Here is a 25,870-nt window from a genome sequence, read left to right as displayed (position 1 = left end):
TCTATAAATGCCGTTACTTCTACGATCGTTTTTACGTACATTTATCTAGTGACTTTGGCTTTTTTTGCAACGTAATGTACTTCACAGATGATAGCCATCGTTTTCGTTACGGATTTACCTAGTACACATCATCGATGGTCATATGATTAGTACTGCTGATTGCACACCGCCTGGTTCTGTAACCTAGTGGCAACATGCATTTAACTGGAAAACTTGCATAAACTCTACTTACAGATTTCCTGTCCAGAATGTGTAAGTTTGAAATAATCAATTGCAGACTAGTGCAGAAGGTACCAAGGCTCGAACTTACATATATGTACATTTCAGATGTATAGCATCATGCGCCATTTGCATTTCGACGTAGTAATAAATGCGGGTGTGTCTGTTATAACAGTGCCATTGCCAACGCTAGGATGAAATGATTCAATACCAACTATTTTCAGCCAACAAATACGGCGATGAAGTGAAAGATCTAATCACAGAGTAGCAAATGAAGCGCTCACGATAGAATGATCAGTCGGAGGCTACTACTATGGATCTACAGTAAGGGTCAACGATGCTGACATACAGGGGTTACCGCCTAAAAGTTTAAAAAACCGTAACACTATTGGCATTACTCGAAGCCCCGATGCGGAACTAGTCTGTAGTCAAACCTGTACGAGGCAAGTAATGTACGGTTAGTATTTTCTTGAATAAGAACACATCTTTAGCCATTCATTATATACATAGAGCACAGTCTCTTTTTGGTGGAATAGTTTTTCTTTATATAACAAAACGTGCATTTTCTTACAGTTTCAAACTGTATCTTTATGATGCAATCGTACAACAGATATTCGACTACACGCCCTGGTACAGCAGTTAACTTATTGCACGTACATACAGACGATTTACTGGCGAATTTTAACGAAGCCCTTTGCGGACGTTCAATATTCGGGTTTCGTTGGGCACTCCCTTATGAGTGTTACCTTCTTAATCGGGTTAAGCCCATATTCCAATTAAACTCTCTCGAACACTTCCTCCTAAGCCCACTGAGTTAGCATGTCAGATATCTACAACTAGCTCAGACAAAGCCTAGAATTGGGTTCAGGTAAGCAACCTATGTGGAATGCAGAAGAGCCAGCCGGGGGTAACTTCACGTTATTCCGAAATAGACGAAATCGTAGTCGATCATCCGAAGTGAGTACCTTCTACTTCGTTAACTATTTGCCAGTGATTTATCAATTTTCAAACGGCGGTCGAGTGGCCATAGCTTGCTCGCTGTTATGAAAAAGAAGGTACTGACTCCGACTACATGTTCTACCGCATACGTCAATGCCAAACCTTTATCGAAAATACCTATTTATGAACATGTTTTCAATCATTCATGGATTTCTTTTAAATGGAGAATTGCCTAGAAGAATCGATTTTGCCAATATTTTGACATGCATAATATAATCAAAATACGCATATTGCTTTTGTGGACGAGTAGTCTTCCTAGTCTCGGCTGCTTCCTTGCCTGGTGTTTTTTGTCCATATTACTCGATTTATTGTACCTAAGTGTCCAATATATCAATAAATCTATCGATTTTTATTAACAAAACATTGGTGTTGAACTTGAGTGGTGCAGGCCCTCCTGTGGGCCGCACACGAATCCGCTTTTTTGCTTTTGTTTGAAGGACAGTGATGACGATTTATTTCGTAATAATAATAACAACAACAATGCTAGATAGCATCGATTCGTAGATGCTCTGTAAGATTAAGGGCGACAATTAGTGAGGTGTTAAGTCCCAACCTTATCCTTCCCCCAGATCATCCATCTGTGTCCCTGGGGACGCCAAAAGAAGGAAGGTTCGAACATATCATTCAAAATATTTGTAATAAAAACTGCGAAGCTTGAACCTGACTGTTATCATATGAAGCAGTGGGCAACTGGTCAAAAATCCATATTTAATTTTTTCATCGTTGAAGTGTGTGAGAGTCTCACAAATTTTAGCAGATGTAGAATGTAGCTAATACACAAATCTGCGTAGTCCTATTCACTTTACGGAGTCGATGTTGGTTGCCGGTTTCTTTTGTTAATGAATTTATTAGTCAGGTCTCGGTAGTAAAGAATTTTTCAAGGATATCATGAGTATGCCCATCGTGATTACCATGATATCATCATACGTATCTAAGCTTTCCTTAGCCTGAATAGACTTAGGTTGCCACTTGCTTTCGTTTCGTCTTGTTTAGTATTTATTGCTATTACTACTTTATCTTTTACAGTATTCAGAGTTCCGGTGAATTCCTGTATTTGGTTATCGTTGGCTTTTTGTTCTCCTCTACTGTAGCCAATCCCTGCTCTTGACCCGACGAACAAGCCACTTCCTTGCCGGAAGAAGTCATATTGTTTTGACGCGCCAAAATGAGTGGTTTACGTACACATCACATAGTTATCTGTATATATATATATCGCATGTTATTAGAGTTGAATCTATGTGTATGTCTTCTCCTTAGAAAGACTGCTTCAAAGTGAGCTGCAGATACGAAGTTCCTTGTTGGTTCCTTCTCTCTCTGAGGGCATACCGGTAACGAGCAAGAGAAAAGAATCGCGGTTTGAGAGTCGACGAAGTCTCACCGAAAAATAGTCTGCTCGAGCTGATGCGAGAGTTTCGTCTAGCAGGGCGTACTCATAGTGGTAGGTAGTAGTGGGTAATCGGACGGCGTAGCTTCGTTGCGCTTGGTTTGAGCTGTCGGAATTAATCTCTCTCATTTTTCGAAGCCCCTCGCCGGTCTCTGTCCTGACTCTGTACGACGGCTCCGTTCAGCTTACGCTTCCAGATACGCAGCCAGAGGCTCTGTGCTTGTCATTTCGGATCCGCTGCCTGACGCCGTCTGACTCAGACTTGAGCACGCTCCGTTGCTCCAACTCTGTCAACTCGCGCTCGAAGACGTCCCTGTCTGGAGAGCCCTTAGTAAGTCCCCAACATCTCTCTTACATTTTCCTTCTCCCGTCGTTCCATAAGACATCCTCTTGTTCCTGCTACCGGGGATCCATTGGCGCATTGTCTCGAGACTGGAAACGAGCGAGGGCATGAGTCGTTATTGTGAACCACGACAGCACTTCCTGGTGACGATGCATTGCTAAAATGACACGATGATGTACTTGGTCCCTCGATAAGGGTCATAAAGGCATTACTCACAATTAGAGTCGTTTCTTAACTTTCAGCGTTCTCGGGTTTACAACAAGTAGTTACATTTCGTATACTAGTTAAGTACGACAATACGGCCTGGCTGATAATAGAATCTGCGAATTTCCTTTATGAACAAGGTACCTAGACGACAAACTATTTCTTCTCATGCCTTTTTATCATTACGTGGTGACTATTTTGTATTTATCAGTGCCTTCGCCTTGTAACCAGTGAATACAAAATACCTATTGTTTTGTAAATTTCTAGTTTGATCTCATTATACAGGCGCATTTATCTATGCCTCAGGCGTGAAATATGTTAAAGCCGTGCGAACCATTTTGCTAGTGCGGTTCTTTTCTGCTTTTTGTCACGCATAGTACTTTATACTATGCTTCTCATACTTAGTACAGAACGAAATACAATAGGGTTACCTTTCAGTTCCTCAGGCGTGTAGGCGCTCCAAACGCAGCTGATGACCTAGGTGAGAGTGATACTTCATGCTGCGTTCGTATCCTGTAAGTATTTTAAGGCATTGAATCACTGCTAGGCGTTCCATGTGGTCGTCTTCACTGTGCACGATTGTCCGCGGAAGGCTAGAGCTTATATCGTTTCACAGTACGTATGAGTGGGGCACTTACCGTCCGACGTCCTTGTACGTCTATGTATACAAGTCCTGCATGTAATTGGACTTGTTTGCTTGAATTTAGGCGACGGGAAGCACGTCGCCATCCAAGCGGTTTTTACACCACCTGACGGTGCGAAATAGGATGGCCCGCGATTTTCGCATGCTCTACAATTGGGTCACTATCTAATTAGAAGAAACAGGTAAAAACCTACGAATACGAATGGCATCGTTAAGTAAGGACGCATATTTTACGAATCCTACGTCCATCCATAGCACGTTTTACGTTGTAGTGGGCCATAAATATAAGACGTTATTCAGGCAGTCACTTTCCATGACGCGAGTTTAGACAGCTGCTTGCATATCACAGTTTTACGCATATACCATTTTGATCGCCACGATATAATCGTTAACATACAAACGACCGAGTTGTAAAAATTCGGTGAACACTGGACGATCGTCTTTTAGCAAAAAAAAAAAGCATCAAATCATTGATACTCCTTTCGAGTTTAGAAGTTAAAGCTGTCTGAACTTGTGAATTACCTTTTATGGAGCTTTTTATTGCCGCGCTACCTTTTCGATGCTCATAAGAACTTTCATAAAATCGCTTAGAGTAAAAAATGGTTCATTTTCATCATCACGAAAAACTTTGGAAATGGCTCAGAAGCCTTCGATAGAAGATTCGTCTAGCTCGCTTCAGAGTTAGCAGATCTGAGCATTTTAGATTCTTTTTCAAGGCCATCTTTCCAGTTCTTTTATTAACTTCCTACGAAAGGTATCCTCAATAGCAAACCTTTTGCTTTCGATATCATGTTTTTGCAGGTCGTGGTATAGTGTATCACAGCGAATAGATAAATTATTCCTCCAAACGGTCATCATAAAGATAACAGTAGAAGAGTGACTAGTGACTGTTCCTCTGAAGCTATTCTTTCATTTGAAACAAGACAGCCTGGTTATCATTCATCGTACAGCATTAAATATACCGACTATAGTGCTTTAATTCGCGTTAAGGGTTTGATATTTTCCCTATTCAGATGGGATTTACGCGTACTGCTTTCTTTTTCCTTACCTGGTTGCCCAATACTTTTTACTGGCATATGGTTTCCTTTATAATCTATTCTTCAATTCGCACTGAAAGAATGAACATAGTTACTTGTTGAAGCGGGATTGATAATAAACGGATAGTTTCTTTTAGCAAGAAGGTATCTTGAATTAAATGATGCCGTAGTATAGCTTTGAGTGGCAGAACATTTTACACCGTTGCTTAAAAAAGTTAACTGGTTCGAGATAGAACATTTTCAAGGGTCCATTTTATTGCCAAAAAAACTGCTAGCAACGTAGAGAAAATTAACGGCGGAGTACACTGAACAACCTATGTTGATATCTGATGCGTAAACAAGCCTCTGGCATCGAGGACTGTCTTTCCGAATAACGTCGTGTCACTGTAGTATCTCAAATCTAGCCTGACCACGTGCAATCTTCACACTGTCTTTCGCTAGGACGCAGTCCCTCCGAAAGGTAGGAATCTTAAATCCGATTTTTACATGCCCCTACCTATTTATTGAATTTGACTCTCGCGAACATTTTAATTCAGTAAAATCTTTATAAGCATCTCCACCAAGAATACACGTCTTCAAGCTTAGTGTTAGTCGGTCACCACTGCAGCTTATTTTATATCGGCGTACAAAACTATGTAAATACTTGACTGTTAACTATCGGCGTGGGTATGTTGGCGCCGAAGTACCTCGTGACACTCACCGTCTTCTCCTCTTACGCACAATTGTTCCTTGCTAAGAAGTAAGTTGGCGCTCTGCTAGGTAGCACAAGTCTAAGAAAAACTAAGCATACTTCGACATCCTTGAAATTCACTCAGTTAAATTTTATTGTTCCCTTTATCTAGCGACATTTTACTCACGAGTGCAAAAGTTCAAATAAAAAAGAAGAAGAGCAAAGGGGAAGACAAAAAATTCCCAAATAGCTTTATAATGTCTACTATGAAATAACTTCCACCTCGTTCCTTGTCACCCATTGGCTCGTATGGCTATTATTAAACGCGCTGATGTTTAAATTCTGATCACCTAAAAATCACGTTTTGATTGTTGCGAGATTTAAAGTGAAGTAGAGTCGACAAGAGTAAATATTAATATTTGCGGTGGTCACTATTTTATCTGGACGGAAACGTTCGGAAAATATGGCCCTGAAGTAGAAATAAGTATGCTGAAACAATTTACTTACGATGCTTTTTTTTTATATGAGACATTTCGCAATTCAAAGCTATGATATGTATATTCCCTCATTCTTCGAAGAACTGCAAAAAACGTAAACGCTAAAGCAAAATCAGAGGCAACATAATTTAAGGACAAGGAACACGACAAAGGCGCATATTTTAGGCCTGTTAAAGAGTACAAGAAAAATGAAAAGATTTTTCGGTTCAATGTCTTAGCTTTAAATAGCAATATACATCCACAACGAAAGTGCTGTAACACCTTTACAACAACTTTAGTTAAGAAGAGCAGCATGGTCTAAACTTTATAGATTGACAGATATGGGCTAGTTGTCTAAATTGTACAGGACATTCCTTCCTACCCACTGTGTAGCCACAATCAGATTAATCTCAAGCGTGAAATATCTTCGACATGATAACCTAGCCTGCAAAGTATTTGCTATTTTTTGTTCTTTTTTCAAAAGGCACTCATCCCAGAATAACGGTTCGATGGCGGGATGAAGTTTTTAGCAAAGTAACTTTTATTCAGATTACTTTCAGTGAACTTCGTTTTTTGAACATTTCATCCCATTTTCGAAAGTTCAGTGAAAAAATTACCTTCGAAATTATTGAATTTTATTTAGGTTGCAGCACTTACTGATTCAATTTGTCTCTGAAAATACGTAAGAAGATCACCCTTATACATCGTCCTGCTTGGAAAAGTAAAATATAATGTAAACAGACAGGATGATTTGTGTGTTTTATGCAGTTCTGTCTATTCGCTTCGTACCAAGGAAGAGCATCCGCTTGGTCGGGTTGTATCGGGTTTTTTCCATCTTAAAGCGAAATATACTTATCAAACTCATATGAGTCAGCGCTTAAGCGATTACTATCGCCAAGTATTGCTTTGTGTTAAATTAGTATGAATAGTAAGTAGTACCTAGAAGCGAGAACTCTTCAAACAAAAAGCGTCGACGTTGAGCGTAGAGGTTAAACTAATATCCGATACGTTTACAAAACCAACTGAGAAAATGCCCACTTTGTCGCCAGTCTCCATTACGTAGAACCGTTGATACGTTCGTTTTATGCCATACCAAACTTAACCGTTATTAGATATCATAATCATAATCGTTATTATTTATTTCTGATAGCTGTGCCTCCATTGCAGTTCTTGTGTTTCTATCAGCAAACTATAAAAACAAAAGGGGCACATTCGTAAATGATTTGTGGAGTATACTATTATTGGTTGAGCCTGGACTCATGTGGACAGTAACGGAAAACGTCCGAAAACGGAACACAAATGAGGAGGAATGGTCGTATTGTTATACATAGAGGGTGACGAGGGGCCCGCAGACAATAATTTGTGGGGCCATCAGGAACGGGTAGCTTCATGGTTCTATGTAGGATTCAGTGCGGCCGAGAAAAGTGACGACCAAAGTAACAGCATTATGTAAATATATTGAATTGGGGATGCGATTTCCTGTTTCCCGTAGTCGCTGTTGGTGAGTGCAGTACGATAACCCATTGTCATGGATCAGCAGGACTCTTCGGGGTAGTAATTTGTGTCTAAGGCCTCACTGGAGCTGGACGCTTGGCAAACGCTATTTTAATAAAAATCGCTAAAGAAAGAATTGCTCTAGGTCTGAAAGTACCCACAGACTTTATGAAGTCGTTCATATAATTTCAGCGCTTTGACCGACTGCTAATCTAAAATAGAGAAATGTTAACAAACCATGGCGTAATCCGAAATAGTATATATATATATATATATACATTGTGTATCACCTCAACAAATGTTTATTCTGCTTAGCTTTCGCTTCAGAACTAGTTATAGTGGATTGTTATTAACCTAACGAGATAATTAGTTTTTATTGGGGCAGCTTAAATTTGCGCATGTAATCGTAACAGGTTGAGTTGTCACTTGACGATATTATACCGAAGTACATTAAAGGAAATTGTTTTGGCAAGAGGACAATATATAGCGTGGCATACGTTTCGAAAAGGCACAGTTGGCCGTCAAAAACAACCCTTCTTAATGAACGGAATCACGATTTTTATTAAAAGAAAAAATCGAGGAAAATATTCCTATAAAATTGAATGTACTCTGTTACTTGCAAACGCAGCTTCTCCCACAGAGACGCGCATGACGCACGTGGATACACCAGCCCACGCTTAACCCTCTTACCTTACGCCCTATGGCGGCCAGCTGAATACGGTAATGCATTCATAGGCACGTCTCTAACTTTGTCATCTTGCGCCTCACGTAGCTGTTAGCACCGCCTCGTCTTCTAGAAAGGCACCCGTCGTTGAAAGGTTCACGAATGAGGCATTAACTCACAATGGCGTCAACCTATTTCTGCTATAATGATATTAAAGACCCAGATAATTACACAGACACCCGGGAAATTCGAGTCGTGCGAGGTTACTCGAATAAATTGCCCATTTTATAAACTTGATATTTTCATCCTCATTTTGCCTAACCTGGAAAACTAACGAAGCCGTCACGGCAAGTATGATATTTGCTATGGATTGGCGAACCGAAATACGTAATACATAAGGATTTTCTGTTAAAGCTAACTTTAGATGTTAGTAAATTACTGTTTACGTTTAATATTTGCCACATTGCGCGACAAGCTTAGAGGATATTTCGAAGTAGCTTTACAATAAGAAATCACCGAGTCTGAAATTGATTTCCAAACTAACTATTCAAGCGTTTTAGGCTCGGTTTTGCGATTATCCTGAATGCTTCCGATCAATACCTGCTTAGCGTCTATCTCCCTAAAATATACTAGCTTGTAAGATTCGCCCAACACTCAGAGACGGTATCTGTACCCAAACAAACGTAACGATAGATTCCGCAATCCGACAACTCTTGCCTTGCGATAAAATATTTTCTATATTATTTTACTCTATTTCGAAAGAACAATTGTTGTTGTTAATCTGTTGTGAACAGAAACGTTGATTGCCAAATGCATTAAATAGCCAATTTCCGCACGATATATTCTCTCTTATTTAATTTTAGATATTAAGCTAAGTGTAAGTACCCGTTATTTTTTATTGCGACTTTCGAACAAGTGAGCACATCTTAGGCAAACCAGGATTTTTCGTTTCTTACGACTTCCGTTCATATTTCTGGCAGCTGAGGTATAGCATCAAGTAAAGAAGGCTTTGTTCTTGTATGTGAAGTGTTTGCCTTGCTAGTTATACTGCGTTGGCTGAAATGAATGATAGTTAGATAAACTCTTGCCCAAGCTATACACCGTGTGCCAGAGTTTCCCATTAAAGGTCCGTTTGCGTTCGCTGGGTTTATGAGGCAGTGTGCGCTGTAGTATTGTCATGCAGGAATATTACCTTGCGTTGCCTCTTACTAGTGTCAGTCCTTGCGTCGTCAATTTCGTGGCCCAGACGGATGGGCTAAACATTTTTGTCATCCATTTGCGTAACAATCTCTTTTTTCCTGTTCTTTCCTACGGTTTGGGTAGCTCATAGTATGGCACCCCTCTTCCTTCCACCGTATGCAGAAATGCAAGTTTAAACCTTGGATATTTTCTCGTTGCGTTGAACTGGAAGGATCCAACTATTCTGGTTTGCGTTTGTGGGTGTCGTAAAAGATCAATCTTTTATCGCTGGTAATGATCTTATATAGAAATGAGTTTTCTTTCTGATGTGCAGGCAATGAAAGGCGTACTGTAGAATGGTTTTTTTGTTACTTATACTAAGCTAGTATAAGCACTTTTCTTCCTTTTCGATCTTCCTTAGTGGATGCAAATGATTGACAATGGTCATCTGGGTTACCCCTAGCTGTGTAGACCGCTCTTGGGTCTACTGCGTTGCATCTTATTTAAGGAGTGCCTGGTCGTCGTTCGCTTTTCGTCACCGTCCGAAACGCCGTTTGCCGCTTAGGTTGAAATATCTGGTTCGTAAGCGATTAAATTTCACATTTGCCTTTTACTTTGCAATCAATTATATTTGTCTTGGGAGCACTTTTTAAGCATGAAAATGATTAAGAAGACAATATCGGATATGCATCTCTTGGAGTTCCATGACTGAGCACACAGATTCATTACTTTTAACGACAATAGCTCGATGAAGGTCACACGTCCGACAATCAAAGCAATCATCCTGGGTATCAACATTCAGCTAAATGCTTCAAGCTTTTGTCCGGTATTGCCGTGGCAGGCATCGGACGACCTCAACCAAGAAGACAAGTGTGTCTACAATCAAATTAGGACCAAGACCAGCAAGTGTCTCTCACGTGTATTAGGCAGACACGCTACCTACAATTCTACCACTGGAACTCAGAATTCAGCTCAATTCGATTAGCCGATTCGACGTTAGTGTCATCGGTCGGCCCCGTTAGAATTTGTTACTCAACTTAAGTTCTTTACAAGCTTCAAATGATTGTAGGAAGCGATCCTTAGCATTATTTAGACAAGATAGTAATTTTCTGTCTGCAATTAAATCTGCGCGTCTCTTATAAGTTATATACGCACACATTAGTAATAGTGTTTTTAAGGTAAATAGTAAGTTTAGGTACAGGGACACACGAACTTACATTAGTAGATCGAATATAGTTTAGATATATATATTCCTGACGGAAAAAATCATGGATAAAGACCGTATAGCTTTGGTTAATTCACCTTATTTTTTAAGTATCAGCTTCTTACGTTAGTATAACATAATTTTATCCTTGTATGCATCTAATAAGTATAGTAATGACTCTAAAATATGAAGCGCGTTGTTCTCCAGGGTGTTTGCTTTTATTTCACTCAAAACTTACGTATCTCGAGCTTCTCATTAAGCTGAAATTTTCCACACCAAGCCCTACTAAGTTTTGGATAAGCGCTCGATACTAGTGGCAAAAGACCGCTGAAGCATAAGGCCCTAGGATCCGGCGGAAGCCGTACGGAGACAGTAAAAATACCGCTCCAAAAGAAACCCGAGGTTTTCAAAAACATGGCGGATAAGGTATGGTAAGACAGCCAGTACCCACCTAAGTGGAAAAAAGCGATTCTGATTCTTACCAGAAATCCAACCAGGTTCCCCACAAATCCTGGTGCCTAGCGCCCAGTCCACCTACTCGGTGCGCTAAAAAGGTTGTAGGAACTCTCATAAACAAGAGGCCCACAATTGAACTGCAACTCGGACATATAATTCGGATTTCGAAAGAGCCGGAATACGAAAACAGCCACAGTAACAAGTCTTTGAAGCAGTGGAAAAGCACCAAACCTACGTGCAGTGATTCTCCCGGACGAACGCAGTGGCTTTCTTTCACTAAAATGGCAAGAAATTATCAAGACTACGAGCGCAAAGGGGTCTCGTACCTGCAGCGACTACTCGACTTTTACCTTAGCAATAAATCAGCCAAGGACGTGGACATGATGTTCCCAAGGGTTTCCATGATGCCCAAAAATTTATCCCCGAGCCCCTGCTCTGGAATATAACATATAACGACGTTCTTACCCTCGAAAAAAGCGAAAGCGTAGAACTGCGTACACAAACAACATATTTTTCTGGTCACCGCAAAAAAGCCCAAAGCAAGAGGAGTCCCTAATAGTAAAGAAAGACCTCTGATGGCGGTAGGCCAATCTGTCGTTATACACGCAACCTTTACGTGGGGCTTGGGCGCCATGAAACTCAAGCGCAACAGGACGAAGCTCATGGAAGCGCAAAGGCTGCTGACGCTAGGGATCGTAAGAGCACAAAACGGTGGAAGCAAACCCGGCGATCGCCACCACCAAAATAATCTTATAGCTAAAAATAATTGGGAAAATAATTAGGCACAAGACGGGCTCGGCATTAGGGAAACAGGAAGCGATTTGACGATACAGGAATGACAAGAGGAAGAGAGTAATGTGGCCGCGGACTCATCAAGAACTTAAACTCGCCGGCTCATCAAGGATCTAAAGAAATGCTGACCCGGATCATGCTGATTCCACGAACGATCTAACTCAACTCCTAACGGGCAACGGGTGCTTCCAAAAATGCCTCCATGGATTTGGAAAAGTCCTCGACCCTATGTGCGTGTACAGTGGGATGATATCACACACCGCTCTAGGTCACCCACCTCTCTGGGACACACGGATCAAGGCTGATGCGTTGACGATCGTATTAAAACAAATGCAAGGGAAACAAGGGAACAATGGATAAGAGGCATACGTTTTGCGGAAAGGGTGATAAAAAAAAAGAAGAGAAAAAAAGTAACGCTTGATAGAGAACAAAAGGCAACAAATGTAAGCTCGTAGAAGAGATAAATTGCGAATATTTATTGATTTTATACTTTTAAATAATCATGGTGGATGTCAACCTAAACATTAAAAAACTGCGAAGTCCGGAGGCTGTCTATAAAATATCTATCAGATTCCCTTATATTTAGTTATATTATTTGATTGAAGGTCACGCAATTAACGTAGAAGATAAAAGTGGCCTTAATATTCCGTTCGTGTTCACGAACACACACTCGTTCGAACCCATAAATACGCTAACGGTGCAAGTGAAATACTTAACATGATGAAAATGACTGTCGGTAGTAGTCAGTAGATCACTCATGCTGACAAGACTGCGTCTCAATATAAAATATGTGCGTTCTACTATGAAGCTTTGTGTATTGCGCACAAACTGGAGTTTCTGCTTGAAGGATACAGGAACATGATACGATATGAATGCCTGATATAGATGACCAACCCCTAAAAGCAGATGGAGAGTCCTTTTCAAGTGGGAAATACGTGTCCCCGGGGCATCATTGAGCGAAGCCATGTGTGAGTGTGTGTATGCCTCGAAATGGTGGGAAAAGAGGAAATCCCTAGGAAATAACGGGAAAAAAGAACGACATGTCCGCATTTTTAGGGACGAGCCTCTTGTTCTCTGCTTTCAACTAGATGTCTCCTTTTTTTGCTCAATATTGTACCAGGATCGGTGGGCAACAATAGCCAATACGAACGCCTGTTGTCCGGTAGTCGATAAAAAAAACAAATTTTCTTAGCTTTAGGGCTTGTTGCTATATCGTTCAAAAAAAGCATATTAGGTGACCCGATAGTCCGTCAGATATGTGTGAAGCGGAACAGATAAATATTGTAAACACCTTTTACTTTCAGTATGCAGGTTATTTGTATTATGTTATTCCGTAGCTACACTTTGAGGCGATTGTTACTACGACTTCCTCTGCTGGGATGTAGCAGAGAACGATTTAAGCTACGGTGTGTAAAATATAGGGCTTGAAAGAAGTAAAACTTGAAGCGGTTGTGTATGCTACTAACTCACAACGGATTGATTGCAACATCACAAAAGGTACTACTTTCATTATTACTACATATTTGATTAACAATTGTTTAGAAATTCGCCGAAATATCCCACTGATTGATCCGAGTTGTACGATATAACAGGTCTTGCATTTATAAAAAGGCTAATAGAGTATGCTTAAATGACAATAGCGGGTACTAGTTTTAGTAATCGATTGGAGTCGAATACGAACCTGTCCAACGCCGAGTAATTCCCTGTTACTCTACACCGTTGATGTCTGTCACAGATCTCATTATTTCGAAATATTTATAGTAAGTTATCATTCTATATATACCTTAAGAACACTAACTAATGTAAAAATGATTGAAGTAAACTGATTCAACCCAAAATGTAGATCCCATGTCATCTATACCCTAACTATACCATAGGAATGAAATCTGGTCCCGTTTATTTCTCTTGCAAAAAAAATCCTGTGTATATAATTCTGATGTATACATACATTTTATGAAAATATACGAAGAATATGTACGTATCTATCCGTGGATTTTATTCGTAAATCATCAAAAAAGGATCTGTGCTTAAGTCAATCTTGCGTTGTCAAGGTAGTACCTTCTAAAAATTTCTGTTCTTTTATAAGCAAAAGAAAACAACCTACCTTTGGTTCTGGCGTCCAATGGATCGTATTAGGGAATGGCAAGGGCGAACAGCGGAAAAAGGTGTAAGTGGCAGGCTCGTATAACATGTTATTTGTATGATGTCTATAAGGGTTATACTTTTAGGTTGGGTCTCCAAGGAACAGTCGGCGACCGATAAAAACGTAGCGAACTCTAGTCAGAAAGGGAACATAGACTAATACGAGAAACAACACACCCTCTTTTTCCACGCGGGCCTTGTTTGTTACTGTTTTAGAACGTTAAAAAACGTCTTTTTTTTTCTCTACCAGAGATCTTGCAGTGAAATAGAAAATACACAATGCGGCCCACCTAAACTGTTCGTAGGTGGGCCGCATTGTGTGTGCGCGTTTAATAGCAATTCTCAATTATAAGTTTGGAAAATTACATAGATATGACTAGGGTATGATTATGATTAGCTTGAAATAACTACCTCCGACCAAAATACACATGGACCTGTGAGCTTCCGACGTTATGCTAGATGGCTACAACCCATTTAGCTTAGAATCTAGGCGAGTTTAACAGTAAAAGCTTAAAGCTATACACAAAACGCTTTAGCGTGGGGGTAATTTATTAAACATTTCTTTTCTGTTTTTGTCGTTTCTATGAGAATACATTCGGTTTCCTTGAATGATTTTCTCATGACGATACACTAAACTTAAATTATTCACAGTTTCACCTTCATGTATTGCTGCAACTATAAAAAATTCCCTTACGTAATAATAATAATATCGTCCATATATGATAGTTAGAGATGTTACTTTTAACGCCAAAGGTGGAACCTGCCTAATATCAACCTTTATCTACCTGCCGCTCGCTTCTTTCTTAATTGATTACTTAATTGATACTTTAGAAGTTGAGCTTTCCGTCATAATGCTAGTATTGCTTTGAATTCATCAACATAACAGCGGGCATAATTTTACACTGGGTTCGACTGAGCCAAAAAAATCGAGCTTAGATTATGATTATTTTCTTTTTTTATTCAAGAACGTTGGGTCAGGTCTTAGTTAGGATTTTGAATTAGATCATTTAATGGTACGCTCCAGATATCTCTTAGACCTTATAAAAACAAATTTACTCCTGGTCAGCCATATTTGACGTTAGTCTATGGCAAATAATAAGAGCCTGAGGTTGCAGTTGGACTGCTTTGTCGAAAACCGCCGAAACCAAATTCACGGGGTCTGAACGTTTCTCCATTCTTTCGTACAGTCTTTCTGTTTGTAGGCCACGCGATTTAAAAAACAAAACAATAATAACAGTAATACAATTTGGACGATGGCCCTTGCATTAACAATTGTCGCAGTAAAATAAATTCCGGTTCCTGATGTCCGTATTCACGAATCGCGTTGTTAACGCCATACTAACGAACATCGTATGTCAATCCGCCAGTATTATTATATCACTAAACTAGTGCCCTATTATGGTACTGTTTTGGCTGACACGATGTTTATAGATATACGTTGTATAGATATTCTAACGGAGAGGTTTTCTGAAGATAGCGTGGTTTAGAAGACCGAGCGTCAGCGTAGAAGCTTCAGCGTGTATGCTATATGTAGATGGATTTATTATAATCGTAAGGATGAACATACTATGTTTTGTTAATGCGAAAGAATGAACGCGAATTCGCACGCAGAAGTTTGTTTTTCGACAGAAACGCTACTGAGATGTAGTTCGTTTATAGGTTAACAGAAACAATCAGAGATAGCTCAGCTCTGCCCAAGCGGCTGCTTATTATTTCGGCATGTTGCAGATGAATTAAAGGTATACTTAGGTTGTTAATCGAAATGAGGTCGGTAGCTAGCAACGAATTTGTCCCTTCTGTGAACTGAATATGTCCAGAAAGAAACAAAGAAAAGTAGATGTCGAGCAAAATTTCTCCATCTAGCGTAATGGTAATCCACTAGAAGTAGTACGCACGACCTTAGCCAGCTCGCAATGACGACGCCGGCAAAACGCCGCATCTCTCAGCGTGCGCGGTGGTTCGTCAACATTGTGTTGTGTAGAAACTAGAACGTACGGTCAAAAAACTAACCTTTCATGTGAAGAAATCTACATGCTCAAATATTCCTAAGCGACACTGCTTGAAAAATGGCGTCCGCCTTGTACAGATCTGCAATCGAACTATAATGTCTCCTTGGCGAATTAAATTTATTAAGGTCCTTAATATATAATACAGAGTGACTGTGAAAGAATAGACGTTTAGGTGAAGCAATCTAACCGTAATAGAATGATTGTGGATATATACTGTGGTTTAAATTTGGCTGGATGTAACAAATTAATACATTTAGTGAAATTAATCAACGGCAAACAAGGCTCGAGGTAAAACCCGCTGATCCGCCTCGCTCTCGTCAGACTAGTTTGATCGAAAGTAACAGAATCTTTGGTTATGCTAACGTAATAATTTACAATGAAAGAACTTTCTTGATAATTGTGTTCTTGATAATTCTTTGTCACACTTTGCGTGACTGCGTAAATGAATCATTTATTATTTCTGTGCCTAACCTTGATCCCCCCCCGCCTCCTAAGATCTGAAACGTATGAATTACTTTCTTACTTCTTTACACCGCGGACAATCTGCCTAAGTTAATATCAGATTACGATACTGTTATGCTTCACCACAATTACCCACAAAGTCCAGAATGAAACGTTCGACAACCTTCAAATCTCGCTCGAGACCCTAACTACGGTTAGTCGCACGCTGTTTTCAAATTGCGCGGGCCTCTGATAATATTAAAATACTCCTAACTGGTAAGCACGATAGTAGAACTAGCACTTCTACAATGACCTGTTTTACAAGGATAGCTAATACAAGAACGTAATGGTCTAGCCGTATATACGTGCTAAGTCGACGAATGCGCCTCCATTCACCGTATAAAGTCTCGGTGCGCCTCCTTCATTACCGATTTAATTGTCCAAACTTTGTAACGTTCCGATCTCACTGTACGAATTAGGACAGGGAAGCCCGTGCCGTTTTTCACACCAAGCTAAAGAATGGTACCGTCTTAGCTAGATGCCACAAGGTAACTAACTGATCTGTAGTTGGCCTATGACCAAGGAAAATGAATCAGATTAGATAAATTAATGAACGGCAGGACAAAACCCTACGCACTGTGTGTACGTCAGTTTGTCAGCCTAAAACGGTGCCATAAGGTTCTCGCATTAGGCTGATTTTTGTTTCGGTCAAAAGGGTTTCGTACAGTTGGTTTCGCTATTTACGTACACGATGCTATAACTACTATGCGACGAATATGGAGCCGACTAGATGAATAGTTCTTTCCATTCTGTAAAGCATATGTCAATTTCGCCCAACAAACTTTCTTTGATTAATTTCTCGAGCACAGTTGAGAATTTGTAAAAAATGTCTATTGAAAAGCTGTTCATTTATAAAAGCTCTAGGGTATGCGTGGTCGGGGGCAATTTTTACCCAGGTGCTTATAATGAATGCAATACGAATCGCCGCTGTTCATTTTATGTAACTTTCCAAAACGGTAGTTTCTTTTGCTCGTAGTAGTTAAGTAGGATAAAATAGGCTAAATGTTGGAGGGATCTTTGTCAGAATTTCTGTCGTTTGTTAAAATGGCAGACTGCTGATTTGGAATAACTATTTATGGGGTTGCTCTGAATACAGGTGAATACGGGCGGAATCAAAATACTATACATGGTTTTATGCCCAAGTGCCGGTTCCCAAGAAAAAAAATGTTGTGTAGGGGCTGAGAGCCCGACGTGCTGTTTTATCTAGGGCTTATATATATATATATATTTTTGTTCTTATTTATAATCTTGACCAACTGAGTGCAAATGCAATAAATATCGTTTTACCTGAAATGTATCCTTTGTTGTGAAGAACGTAAAAAGTCGAATATGCCATCAGTTTCCCCGATTTGGTAGGTAGTAAGATGAAAACCTGTTTCAAGGAAATTTTGAATGTTTTTTTTTTCTAAACGAATCCATAACGAGTGTCAATTAAATATTTGAAGAAGTTAATTGGGAGAACATTTCCGTAAAATTATTTCTTCTCTGAGAGACATACCAAAATATTGAAATCATTTTTTTACGTAACTTGCCACTTTGTTAACGCCAATTCCTAATAGCAGTCAGTAGATGTTGACAATATAAGTAAAAATTATGCTGTATTTTCCTATAGCCAAAATTAATATTTTGGCGGGAAAAAGGACAAGGAATGATTTTTTATGTATTTGTGTATGCTACTGTAAATATTTTTAACTATCAATGGGTGTGTTTGTTGATACCAATCAAAAGCCTTCAATGAGCTAAATTCAAATACTGTGCGTGTTCATGGATATAGATTTCAGTTTTTAGGCCCAAAAAGCCGTTTGAAAGGAGAAAACTTAAGTTCAATTTAGGAAAAAGCTTTTATTAATAGCAATCGACGAGCTGAATGGAAAATTATTACATCTCTAAGGTGGGTACCTTAAAAAAGCGAAAAAAAAAAGAATGTCGACCACCTGTTTGTATCAGTTTATCTACGTAGTAATAATAGGAAAATGCGCTCAACCTGCGTTTGAACAAATTTATACTAAATATTGGTTAAAATACTGAACCGGCTAATATGATACTTTTATAAAAAAATGATTCATTCATTTTCAGAGAAAAATTCCAAAATATAAAAAATAATTGTAAATATTTACAATAGAAAATTAAAAAAAAACCTTCTTTGAATTGATTAGTGAACTGAGCCGGGAGCATAGTTAGCCTTTGTTTGACATAATATGTATCAATATTTTTGAAAAATACGTAAAAAAATATTAAGCCTGCTAGGAGAATCAATAGGTTAATCGGCTCTATTAGTTGCAATACCTATTCAGAATTGACCGGAGGCCCAATCGATTAACGCCCGTTCCTCAGAGGTCGACCCACGGTCAATCCTGCTCAAACGCATTTCAGAGATCGAATTAATTAGACAGCGCTAAAAAGCCAAAAAACGTCGTGATCACATTTTAAAAATGGCCAGGAAAAGCCAACATATCAAGCGAGCCCCCGGCAGATTTCCTGGTACACAATAATGAAATGACTACAGGATAATATTAACGCTGCAGGACTATTTATTTATCGCAAAATCCGTTCTATTGTGTAATTACCTACGATAAAATAACGACAGATAACGATACTACTTTTCTCTTGACTGGAAAAAGCTATTTCTATTATTTGCTATACTTTATTATCTTCCGACCTTGTACCCACATTTTTACGTCAAAAGATTTCATAGGTGGTTCATATATACAGGTTAACTCCTACTTATTTATTTATGACGGATTCACTTAATGTTGTAGGGTAACATCTTTAGAACATAAGAAAAGCAAACGATTTTTCAGATACATTTTACAATACGCATCATTTATCTAGACATATTCTTAGTTCTCGGCTGAAATAACAAGCACCTTTTACCAAATTGTACTCCCATACTGGTTTCTACGCAACAACCTTGCTCAAAGATGATGTGACATATAAACCAAAGGGGTCTTGAGTTCGGCAATAGGGGAAAACAGATAATTCAGGATCGTAGCAGTATATTATATTTTACTGTTTGGATATTGTATCCTGTAGAAGTCGATGGTTATACATATATGTTTTTCCATTTTTTACCCTTCATATTGGAGGAACAGCTAACAATGTTCCAATCTGTTTATCATGGCTCAGGCATATACTGATGTTGTTTCATCGTTGGTGTTGTTGTCTTTTTTGCTGTGCTCGCTGGCTAAGCGAATTCGGGGCAACACTACCCTCAGAAAAGCACAAAACTGTGCGAACAAACCTCGTCAACCGAGAGAAGTGTACCTATCTTGCCTTACTGTCGGCCTCGTTGTTGTCAGCGGACTCGTTCATGCTAGAACAATCGCTAGTGGTAATAGCTACAGAACAGAAACATATATCGCTCGGTCATTTGTAGCTTGAGCAATACCGGAGTAAACGGAGGAGAAGGATTAGTAGAAGAAAGTTCCGAGGCCAAGGTCGAAAGGAGAACTGCGAAGAATGACGTCAACGACAACAACAACGGCAGTGACCATTGAAACAAACGAACGGAGGTGAGTTGATGGACCGACGGAAAGCCTGCCGTTGCAATCTCCGCCTTAGCAGAAAAAAGAATTACGTCATTTCTGTCCGATGTAGTCGCACCCGCATTACCACTGGCAGCGCCGCAGTAAGTCGTTGTAATAGTACAAGTGTGAGACGGAAATTCACAGTAGCAACCATAACGCTGCATCCATTTTTTCCGTTAACCGTCGGCCTTTTCATTGCAACAACTGCAGCTATGGCGCTTGGTTGGCCGATAGGAACAGACGTCAATGCTGAACTTCACCCCCGACTCACTCGCCGATTTTAACTTCCGATGTAGCCTTGATGCCTACCAAGCTATATATATATATATATATATATATATATATATATATGCTAAAAAGCGTAGTACACCCAATGTGTGTGTACGGCTACTGTCATAAATCTACCAGTAATTAGAAATGTTTGTTTTATGTAAGACATTTGTGTAGGTACAACACAAAACTATATAGTCTTAATTTAATATTGTTGTTATCATTGTTAGCAATGAAATTACCGGAGGCGACGCGGGGCACATTGTTAAACCGATTTTTTTACCTTTCTATGTCCAATAAAATCAACTTAGTCCGCTCAGATATTTAGCCAGTTGATCAGAGACGCTGCTGGACAGTGCAAAAAAAAAGACACGGATAGAAATTCTGCAGTGCCAATGATACTTGTAGGTGTCTTAGCGTAATTTCACAAAGAAACAGAGTATTCCCTATCACGAAATTCGTTAGTATGCTCTACGTTCACGTTTTGGCAAATCGTTACTTCTAATTATTACAGTGACGTTAAGGAAACATAACGGCCATCTTTGCCATTGTTAAAGGGCAGCCCCGCGGCAGTAGTTAGTGATAAAACTATTTATAATACTGAGAGTTAGACTACTTGAGCTTGGCTTAAACTATTACAATGCACTGCGCTTTGTTGATTTTGTAAATGAACCATGGTCCTATAAGGTCCATGTACAGGCTAAAGTAATTCTGTTGATTAATTAGTCATGATCATATCCACATGTATTTTAAGAAATGGTGCTACTACTGTTGCTCTTTCCAACGCGTAATCGTCATAAAACCAGAGATCCAGGAAGGCCAGCGCCATTAGCCAATGATAGATATAACAAACTTTGCAGTACACCTACTTTCCCACTTCATCTTTTTCCTCTGTCGTTTATTCGCTATCTTCCATCCGGAAGCGATGACGGAAACGCTCAGTGGGGGAGAGCCATTCACGCGGTTCAGCCAGTGAGCTGGTGTCGTTGTTGGTAGATACGTTCAGAGTATTGGTTCTAACAATTGCCGACGTTTCTGAGAGCTCTGTAATAAGAAGTCTGAACGTATCCGCATCTAATTCAATTGCAACAGGCGTCATCGTTGCAATCGTTGTCTTCGCTATTTTCTTCATCGGCCGCGGCGGCGGGGTCTTCATAGCCGACGAAGTGAAGTTCCCTGGCGGCTTCAGTAATGGTGGTGGTAATGCCAATGGTCGTGTGCCGTTTGACGAGCCTGGCTGATAAACGTTCTCGCTGCAATGAGTCGAGCGGCTTTACTATGAGGCAACGAGCATGGCAGCTTCCTTCGTTTGAGCACGGAGCGACGAAACAAAGAGGGAAGGGGTCGATCAGTGGCGACGCAGTTTGTACCAGCGAAAGCTATGAAGTAAAGCTTTGAAACCATGACCGAAGAGGCACTGACCGCCCGATGTCTACTTAATTCTCTCCCGAAAGGACGATGGCACTAGCCAATGGGCGTAGATGAGATGGGGTAAGGTTTATTCCTGGAAGGAAAATGTCTCTAACCGAAACGAGAATGCTACGTGAGGGAAATTGCCGCACACGTGGATCTCAAAGGCACTGGCTGCAACCCCGATTGTTAACTGAGCCGAAGAAAAAACAGGCCAATAGAGTGATACGCAATAGGGTAGCCTTCTGCTTTTTTGGGAAAACTCTGATGCTAAAGAGCAGATTAGTATTACATGTTATGTCGCTGAGCATGGCTATGATGCCAAGCATCTTCAATATAGTAAAGATACATAAAGTTACCATAGAATGACGAATCGACTGGCAATCTATCTTTGTTCAAGACAGCATGGTGATAACGTAATTGCCTATTGGCCTGGCGAAGCACACTGAAAACGCAGTGCCAGGAATCAAAAGCTTTCAAGGTTGGCTATTCATATCATCATGAAATAATCATCAAATGGTTAAGACATAACAAAAGACCTTTTCTTGCGTAACTTAAATTCGATTACGCTATGCACGTGTACAATTCAAATGTTTCATCCTTATCATTATAGAATATCTAATGGTTTTGTTTTCATGTATTTGTATTTTCAAACATGGCCTAAATCTAAAGAACTTAGTTGCGCCTGCTAGTAAGAGACTGTTCTTATCGCAGGGAAGCGGCGCCGTCTGGATGGCTAATTCGCATCTCCTTGAATATCTTTCTTCGGCGACCGTAACCGACAAGCGTGCTTCCACAGTGATTCAAATCTTAACATTGGTAAGAGTGATTACCGAAAGGTTCTTAACCAGGAGACTAAGCAAATAAGGAAAATGGAATATTATTGTTAATGTTAATAGCTATTTGTATCCTTGCCATACAGTTTTGTAGATCTTCTGAAGAAGCCTATGATAAGCCTAGCAGAACTAGCCCTGATTAGACTTCTACTGGGGGCAGGTTGTTGACGCTATACCTAAAAAAAGTGATCCGTAGAACCTCTCTATAAAGCAAAAATAACTAAGATTTCCAAAAAAGACAAAAACACCTATCATAAATTTATTTGTGAAATTTATTATCGAATCGTGCCGACCAAAAAAAATATAAATCATCATAGGCAACTTTAGCAGAAATTGATCTTTAAATTAAGCCATTTCTCATCACAGTACGAACTCATTGCGACTGCGCATGCGTTACCTCTTAAGAGGACGTGACTTAAGAGTTGTTGTTCTTGAAAGGCTAGACAATCCAATTAGAATATATTCCTGAACTTGTCGTACACTTTACCACAACAGGGGAAGCAAATTCACTTAAAGAAGGGATCAAGTTATTTGAAGCGCGTTTCATTCTCCTCGCAATTATCATTAAAGTCTGTTCAGTGATTGCCGTGCGCGAGAGCTGACATTCGGAGTAAAAGCTTCGAATAACCATGATCGCCTTACTGCGGCTCTATGCCAAATAGCTTAGCCTTCTTTTTGACTCGTTTAAAGCCTTCGTCATCACCGTTACGTTGGACCCATATTCGACCACCCTGAACTGCTTAAAACGTCGCGGATATCGAGGCAGCAAGCCCGTGGGGAGCGTTCTAGGGTAGATAAGCTCTCGGCTGAATGCATGATTGAACATATTGGGAACGGGGATATGGTATATGTTTTGTGCGAAGGAAAGCGGCGTATAGCTGGTACCGTACGGCTGAGACGCAACGAAAGTTATCTTGTGAGCCGAAGGTTCCGCCCCGCTGGCTGGGCCTAGGTCTGTGCGCAAACGTTCCGCCCCGTCTGCACAAGTCTGGGCTACGTCTCGCCTCGAGGACCGAGAAATAGCTATCTGGCCGATGTGAATCTCCTCCCGCTTTTGTGGCTGCAGAACAGAGCGCACTAGTGAAATTTTCAATGCTCCGATTCTTTGTTACTGCGTCAGGGCGCAAAGATGCGGCGTTTCTCTATCATCATCTTATTGTTTTAGCCGGTAGCTGAAGCAATAGAAAGAAAGCTCATTGTTCGTTACGCAGAGGTACACCACAGACCCTGTCAGCATTAAATTTGCGATCTAATACAGCGTTGGGAACCTACTATACAAACCACTAATCCTCCTAGAGTGGAAATGGAAAGTAGGAATCGTAAGTTTTTGACAACTTATGATTCTCACTTTGCCCGGTGTCTACTTACTATACGACTACGTGACAAATTGCTATTACTGAGTGAAAATCAAGCCAATACGACTAGCTTAACTCATGCGATTTCTTTATTTATTGCATTAATCTCAATAAAATTTAAAAAAAAAAATTAAAAAAAAAAACAGTCTCCGCCCGTCAGTTTGTCACACTGCACTTAATTTTAGACAACGAAAACAAATTGTAGGATCCTCTCGAAGTGTACCGTTGTAACGATTCCGAGGTGCGACCTCGCTATGCGAATACGTAGACACCTCAAATGCCAAAGATACCGTTGTCTTGGCAGGTAAAGACGAACAGAGCCCAGGTCCAGACACGCTATTACATGAGAACGTTTCGACAGGATGAAGTGGCGTTAGAGAACGCTTGACACTGAAGACGCGCGCTTCGACACATACCGCGGACTTATTTTGACATGGGCCAGTCATTCAATATCAGCAAAGGATAACTGAGGAATAAATATTACTGAGGTCTTTTGGGTCAATCAAATGGGAAAATAAGAGTTTTGTATTATTAACTCCACAATAGGGATTCAATGTCTGATTATAGCTAAGATATACGATAAATATTTTATCTAGGTGGCAGGTGATATGTTGTATGCCCTGATTTCGATGAGGAAATATTAAAAACGTTCTATATACATAGAAGTTCATCATTCAGTCAGTAAACAGGAAGGTCATTGCCGTCTTATGTGGAGTTGGAAGCGATCACTTACTCCTTAAAATTTATTACCGTTTTATTGCCTAATTAAGAGGCAATTAATAGTACAAAACTGGTATTTTATATTTTCTTTAGGTAATTTCTTAAATAGCCGATAATGTGAAATATGTTTAGGTTAAGTACGTAAGGTAGGATGATCAAAATATACACTAGTGATATATAGTACAGTATAATATAGTATAAAAAGGTATTAGGATTCACTATATACTTTGCTTCCTCCAAGATTGACACATGATATATATATATATATATATTTTGTCAGTGTTTCTTTTACCTGTCAACCGAATTGTGCATGCCGTCTTGCCAGAAGATAGCGAAGCGACACTTCAACCACATATCCAGTTCAATCAGATCAAACGTAAGACTGCGATGATGGTTGTCCACCGAATGGAAAAGGTAAAAATTCGTCGGCGGAAGGTACGGAGCATATGGAGGGGTGTAGCAAAACCTCTCATTTAAAATTCAGGAAGCCAGTTTTGACAATGTTTGCTACGTGCAGCCTCGCGTTGCTGTGGAGCAGGACGACATGGGCCTTCTTTCTGTTGAAAGGTTTGGTTGACTCATTGCAATTAGATCAAATAGACGTGCCAATATACTGTTTAATCTGTAAGAAGCAATACTTAGGAGATCAAGCCCTTACACTTCGACTAAATGCAAAGCACACTCTCCCTTGAATGGAAACCTCAGGCCTTGGCCATCCATTTCAATTTGTCGTTTAGTTAACGTATAGGCCAGTAAAGATTCAATGGAAAAATCGGTCAGCCTAGTTGTGTGACGCTCGCTATCGAGCGACATCTCTACATGTACCCCCTCTAGATAGTCGTCGTCAAACTTATACGTTCCGACAGAGCGGGAAGCCGGATATCGTCTTCGAATTTGGCTAACCGCTTTTGAACGGCCCTTTTCGTGATCGTGTCATTAGCATATCCAAGAAAATGTTCCGGATTGTTTTAACAGTGTTTTGGCTTCTACGAAATGCATTATACAAGAGGCATTAAAAATGCGCTCATTCTACACGGAACATGCATGTTTGAGTTCATAACATTGTAACAATACATTAATAGTACACACATAACAGCACTTGCCAGGCTTCGTAATGCGCAACGATGTCTTTTCTGTATTTAATGCATTTGTCCTACAGTAGAAAACGGTTAGTTGGGCAAAACTATGTGATGCAATACACTGCAAGGGCAAGACCTCTTCATTGTACATGTGTTTCACTTATTTGATAGCTCTCGCTGTTGTTCAGCCGGGGACTACTACATTAGATGCTAGACATGTATTGTATATTGTACGTATACAGCACATAACATGGCGC

The 25,870-nt window shown here is 39.9% G+C and overlaps 2 long non-coding RNA genes across 2 annotated transcripts; one reads left to right on the top strand and one right to left on the bottom strand.

Annotated features, from left to right (window-relative positions):
• Positions 1 to 740: 740 nt before the first annotated feature.
• On the bottom strand, positions 741 to 3,758 carry LOC147759081 (uncharacterized). Its single transcript, XR_015319030.1, has 2 exons — positions 3,581 to 3,758; positions 741 to 3,034 (listed from the first exon to the last, which is right to left on the bottom strand). It is a non-coding gene; the product is annotated as an uncharacterized LOC147759081 (long non-coding RNA).
• Positions 3,759 to 19,365: 15,607 nt separating this feature from the next.
• Positions 19,366 to 24,316, top strand: LOC111243051 (uncharacterized). The gene is made up of 3 exons (XR_002670284.2): positions 19,366 to 19,928; positions 22,338 to 22,442; positions 24,119 to 24,316. It is a non-coding gene; the product is annotated as an uncharacterized LOC111243051 (long non-coding RNA).
• The last annotated feature ends 1,554 nt before the right edge of the window (positions 24,317 to 25,870 follow it).

This window comes from Varroa destructor, unplaced genomic scaffold (genome assembly GCF_002443255.2).
Source record: "Varroa destructor unplaced genomic scaffold, Vdes_3.0 BEIS01000001.1, whole genome shotgun sequence".
Taxonomy (NCBI): Eukaryota; Metazoa; Arthropoda; class Arachnida; order Mesostigmata; family Varroidae; genus Varroa; species Varroa destructor.
Note: the sequence above shows the minus strand (reverse complement) of the source record. Positions and strands in the feature narration are given on the sequence as shown.